Source organism: Mytilus californianus, unplaced genomic scaffold, assembly GCF_021869535.1.
Source record: "Mytilus californianus isolate M0D057914Y unplaced genomic scaffold, xbMytCali1.0.p SCAF_1, whole genome shotgun sequence".
Classification (NCBI taxonomy): Eukaryota; Metazoa; Mollusca; class Bivalvia; order Mytilida; family Mytilidae; genus Mytilus; species Mytilus californianus.
The window spans coordinates 4,055,308-4,061,307 of NW_026262581.1; the positions used below are offsets into that span (position 1 = coordinate 4,055,308).

General features: G+C 33.5%; 1 protein-coding gene across 2 annotated transcripts in view; it reads right to left on the bottom strand.

Annotated features, from left to right (window-relative positions):
* Positions 1 to 5,184, bottom strand: part of LOC127739366 (protein kinase C delta type-like) — a 99,164-nt gene extending 93,980 nt beyond the window's left edge. For both annotated transcript variants that reach the window (XM_052251090.1, XM_052251066.1), the window contains exon 1: positions 5,057 to 5,184. The gene's annotated coding sequence lies outside the window, so the exon portion shown is untranslated. The remainder of the gene's footprint in view (positions 1 to 5,056) is intronic.
* Positions 5,185 to 6,000: the final 816 nt, after the last annotated feature.

A 6,000-nucleotide genomic window follows, 5' to 3' on the forward strand; every position in this document is an offset into this window, starting at 1 on the left:
TTGTATTTGGATTACCTCCCTTACACTGTTTTAAATTATCTTTATTGTTCATTAACCATTACTTTATACATAATTTAAAAGCAGTGTAGGGGAGATAATTTCAATGATGTATTTGATTTATCTCCCTTACACTGCTTTAAATTATGTTTTGTACTAAAGTATTTGTCCATTAACCAGGACAACCTTGTTTTTCCCCCTTTTTTGCCCCTAATTCCTAAACGGTTTGAGCCATAACCCTCCAAAGCAAATCCTAACCATCCCTTTCTGGTATGGAAACTTGTAGTATAATTTCAGAGAGATCCATACACCGTTCCACAGTTATTGTCTGGAAACTAGAAAATGCTTATTTTTGGCCCCTTTTTGGCCCCTAATTCCTTAACTGTTGGTACCATAACCCCCAAAATCAATCCCAACCTTCCTTTTGTGGTATTTAACCTTATGGTCAAATTTCAAAAAGATCCATTCACTTAAACTAAAGTTAGAGTGCGAAAACCAATGTGTCTTCGGCCGACGACGACGTCGGACGACGACGACGACGCCAACGTCATACCAATATACGACCACAAAATTTTTTTGCGGTCGTATAAAAATTGAATGTCTACCATGTCTACAGATAAATATATCCCAGCCCTGAAACTGTAAATATTCGAAATAACCTAAAATATGTGGTGCACACTTTTAAATAACCTGCTACACGGGTTATTCAGTTTTTTTATGTTATTTCTTCATAGACAGAAAAAATATTACAATCATTCCTTAAATATGAAAATATATAAATTCCATATATATCATTATAAAAATATCTAAATTCAATATCATTATAAAGTTACCAATGCATGATTATATTAACATGACATATTAAATGTACAATTGATGAACATTCGGTATTTTTAATATATATTCTAAATTGTGTATACATGTACATGTACATGTTATACAAAAACCAATCTTCAGGATTAATGAAAAAAAGCCCTGATCAAGAACTGAAAAAAAACCACTACTTTACCAATTGTTCAACTTTTTTTTCCTAGGAAAGATTTTTATGACTAATTAACAAGAAATAAAATCATTCAAATTAGACACTTTGATTTATTCAATTTAAGCAGACTGATTTATGGAACAGCACTTAAATTACACAAACTTAATTTAAGACACATTTTACACAATAATTTAACAAAAATTAATAAATCAATGATAATTTCCCAGTAAACTAGACAAATATGTACTTGCGGTTTGCATGAATATAGTTCCACGAACATTAGATTTAAGTAAACTTCAAAGTTAAAAGTACAAGTTGTAATTGTTGTGTCTCAAAGACACATTTGATGCCCCCGTCATATTTATGATTTATTCCTTATTGAAGGACAATTTATAGTCCTTATTTGTTTGGAACTTTATCACTCATGTTTTGCAAAGTTAAAAGGAGGGAAAAATGTAAATGTTAATGATACAAAATGTACATGGTGCCATACCCAGTTAACAACTGTTCTTGGTGGCACTAACGTGAAAACACTAACTGAAAATTATATTTAGCAGATGAAAATTCTCCATGAATGTATTTTTTAACATTGTGTATTAACAAATGTAAATCAACTGCACTTAGTCAAGGGGGCCTAAAAATGACAACATCCTTTCATTTGTGGAAGTATAGAAAAACTTAAAATTCTGACAATATTCACATCCCTTAGTTATATTTTGTACATGTATGTACAAAAAGATTAGCACACACCTTTAGTACATGTATATGTACTTAATCCTGCATAGTATAGTGGTTCTAGCTTAAAAACTACAGGAGGAATCAACAAAACTAACCATGTACCCTGCACTGCATAATTTTGAGCATCTCCTACTAAGTGTGCATAAATTGCCACCTAAAAGGATTTTCATAATTAAAACTTGATGAAAATCAATTTTTATTATGCCACTCCCTTCCAAATCTGATATATATTCATTTGAAAGTGCACAGTCCATGTCTGAGCCCTAGGTTATCTAATTACCACTCCTTCCCTACAGAGTTATCTAATTACCACTCCTTCCCTACAGAACACAGCAATGAACATGGCAATTATCTTATTCTTGATAGGATTTGTGCAATAGTCATTTATATCACCTTCTTTAGGATTGTAAGTGTGCTCGTTCATAGAATTTTAATTCACCAATCATTTCACTGGATACATTTAGACAGTTTGTATTCTTCAGGAATAATCTATACCAACAATACATTCCAAAATTTTGAGCCATTTAATTGATTGATTTTCTAGTGTTTAACACCTATTTCTTGGTGGCCAGTTTTTACTGGTGCAGGAAGCTGGAGTGACTGGAGAGAACCATCAAACTTAAACAGGAAAACTGGCAATCCTAGATAATTGAGATTGGAATCTAACACATCTCCCACACTTCAGTGTAGACAGACTAGAGTCAAAACATTTACTAAATTTTATCATCGGTACAAGGACATCATTTGTAAATATAAATCAACATGCAGACATCTTATAGGTTCAGGTATTTCACATCCAATCTTTTATGGTAATATTCTATACAAAGCATGTTGGCATGATACGGGTTATGTTCTTCTATAACCAGTTGTTGGCGTGATACGGGTTATGTTCTTCTCTAACCAGTTGTTGGCATGATACGGGTTATGTTCTTCTCTAACCAGTTGTTGCCATGATACGGGTTATGTTCTTCTATAACCACTTGTTGCCATGATACGGGTTATGTTCTTCTCTAACCAGTTGTTGCCATGATACGGGTTATGTTCTTCTCTAACCAGTTGTTGCCATGATACGGGTTATGTTCTTCTCTAACCAGTTGTTGCCATGATACAGGTTATGTTCTTCTCTAACCAGTTGTTGCCATGATACGGGTTATGTTCTTCTATAACCAGTTGTTGGCATGGTACGGGTTATGTTCTTCTATAACCAGTTGTTGGCATGATACGGGTTATGTTCTTCTATAACCAGTTGTTGGCATGATACGGGTTATGTTCTTCTATAACCAGTTGTTGGCATGATAAGGGTTATGTTCTTCTATCACCAGTTGTTTGCATGATACGGGTTATGTTCTTCTCATATATTTATAAAGAATAAAGAGCAAAGAAAAATGCCCTAAAAAATTACAGAATACAGAAATGAAGGACCCCCCCCCCCCCATCCAGACCTTCATTCAGAGAACAGACCTGTGTTTCTGATTATTTTCCCCAAAAACACATCTCTGACCTCTCATACTCTAGTACAAATCAGAAAACAGCTTTTGCCATGGGGACTTGTCTACAGGTCAAATACATATAGAGTTTATAGACCCTTATTGTCTAGGCTCATTTCTATCCAAAAAATATGAATATACCTTACCAGGTGCAGACCCAGGATTTGATGTTTAGGGGATGTATCCTGAGAATCAGAAATAGGATGATCTTTAATATTGTGAAACAAAATTGGCATAATTTTACCTTTATTACATTTTGGAGGGGGAAGCCGGCGCACAAGGCGCTTGAGTATAGGATATTTGTTTACCACAAACCTCACACTTCTAAGCTTGTCTTACCTTGTTTTTGTTGATGTGTTTAGTAGGGATTGATTGATGTATCAGACTTCATAAATTCACACAAAATAGTCAAAACAAGATAAGATGAGTATAATAGTGTTTAAAGTATGTGGTATAATGTATACAAATAGAAAATTGAATAATCAGTGGAAACAACAACAAAAAACAATATCCAATTCACGTATCCAAGTACCTGTTCTACTATCATTTGTTAAGAACAGTATGGGTAAACGTTTAGAAATGCATGTATGTAGATGTTAACAGTCTGATCTGTACTGTATGCAGCACTGTGAACCTCGAAAATACTGTTACATTCTGTCCATACACGGCATATTAATAGAGCTTGTTACTTAACAGTCTATGCCGCCTACAATTTCAGAGTGTCTTACAAACAGACAAACTGATAACGAGTGTGGTAAAGGTTTATTTTCGTGCAACGTGATAGTTGTTTTTTTATTTCACGTTCAACGTGTTTTTACTTTTTTATTTGACGTTCAGTCGTGTAAGACAGGTGCCTTGTTCAATGTGTTCTGCTTATTTAATTTTATGTGCACCATGATTTTCAAATGCTCATTTTGCGTGCTCGGTATTTTTCAAATAAAATTCAAACACTAGGCAGGGATCTCAAGAAAAAATGGCTTCAATTTTATTTTTTGATAAAGGGGAAAGTCCTTTGATGTTGTTCTTTGTCGATTTTGGAGCTTCCAAGATATAAGTACTGGTTTCAAATCTAAATTAATTCGCCGTTTCAGAATCTAATGCATTCTGGGTAATATTTCAAAAAACGTACACCAAAACGTTGTGATTGGTTTAAAACGGGATAAACAATAGAAATTCAACCAATGATGTAATGTTATTTTCATTTTGGTGTACGAACAATGAGATTACCCATAGGTCCTTTAGATTCTGAAAAGGCAAATTGCTAAGCTATTCTATATAATCGGCCATCTGTAATGACTCAATTATCAAAACAATCATAAATGTATACTAAATGGGGAATATCAAGCAGAGACATATGTCTCTGTATCAAGTAAAACAGAGAGTTTACATATACAGGAAGGAGCCTCCTCATGGGGTTTTTGATTATGTGATTACTTGGCCGTTTTTGTAGTGGTTATTTGATTACCAGACCAAATATTTCATGATTATTTGATAATCTAGGAGTGTATTTTTCGTTATTTGATTATCTTGTTTAAAAAAATAATTAATGATTATGTGATTATATTGGCAAAAAAAATTTGATTATGTGATTACCTGGACACCCCCATGACTTGATGAGGGGCCTCAGGAAGACAGTGAATCAGTCACAAAAGGTTCACATCAAAGTTTTATTTATCCTGCAACGTTCATGACAGAAATTATTTCAAGTTCAACGTGAAATTATGTTTATTTCACGTTTTTTTCCGTGCAAGCACCCCCCTTTAACATCCTCGATAACGATTGTCCAAAGCACTGTTGTTTTATAAACCACAGGCTAGCATATTTATGGCTTCTCATGTTTCAATGTATATACCTGACTCTCATTAAAAGCTGGTTTAGTTGTCCTGGTAAACTTTTCTTCGACTTGTTATTTAGTTTAGACTCTTCTTGCCTCGTTCACCTAGCTGTTCGCCGAGATACCGGAATTCATGTGATGTCACTATATGGGGGTTTCCCTTCTCAAATTAACTTCTTCGATAGTCTCACCTGATGACGTCAAATTCGATTGTTACCTGTTTGTCGGATTTCTAAAATTAAATTCAACTCGTGACATTTGTTTTCAGATCGGCCAATAAAAATGCTTCGATTTATAATGTCCAACTTTCTAAATATACACCAAACATATAGCTCAATCTGCTATATCACTAGTATTATATGTATCTGGTATGACTTATCAAGGAATTGTATATTTAAATAAACCATAAATCTTCTGGTTTTTTTTATATATTTTGGTTTGCTTTGGGTTTTTTCCGGGGGGTATTAATGCCCCCTATTTCCACGAAAAGGGGGCATTAATTCAAGATTGAGAGTCAACAGAAAGTTTCTTCTTCCTGTATGCTGTTGAAAAACATATTTTGTATTTTAATAAAGTCGAGAATTTTTTTTTATTGTTTTTTAAGAAAAACATGTCCCCCACAAACTATGAATGATCGGTATCTTATATATGTACAGCACTAACAATTTAAAGGCCAACATTAAAACAGTAAACTTTCTACGAAGTTTTTCTAAATGATGTAAAGGTTAGTCGATGAAAAGGTATATACCGAGGGGCTTTTATTATACGATTTTATAACTACATCATGTTACATAAATATCATAGATTAAAAGGATATAGGTAAGACTAGAGAGTATTTAGACAATAGGAAAAGATAACCGGATTATAAACTACGTCATGTAAATATACATGTAATTAGCACATACAAAACCTTTCCATTAGATTAAAATAGCTTAAAATGAACGAACAACAGACAGAAAGAA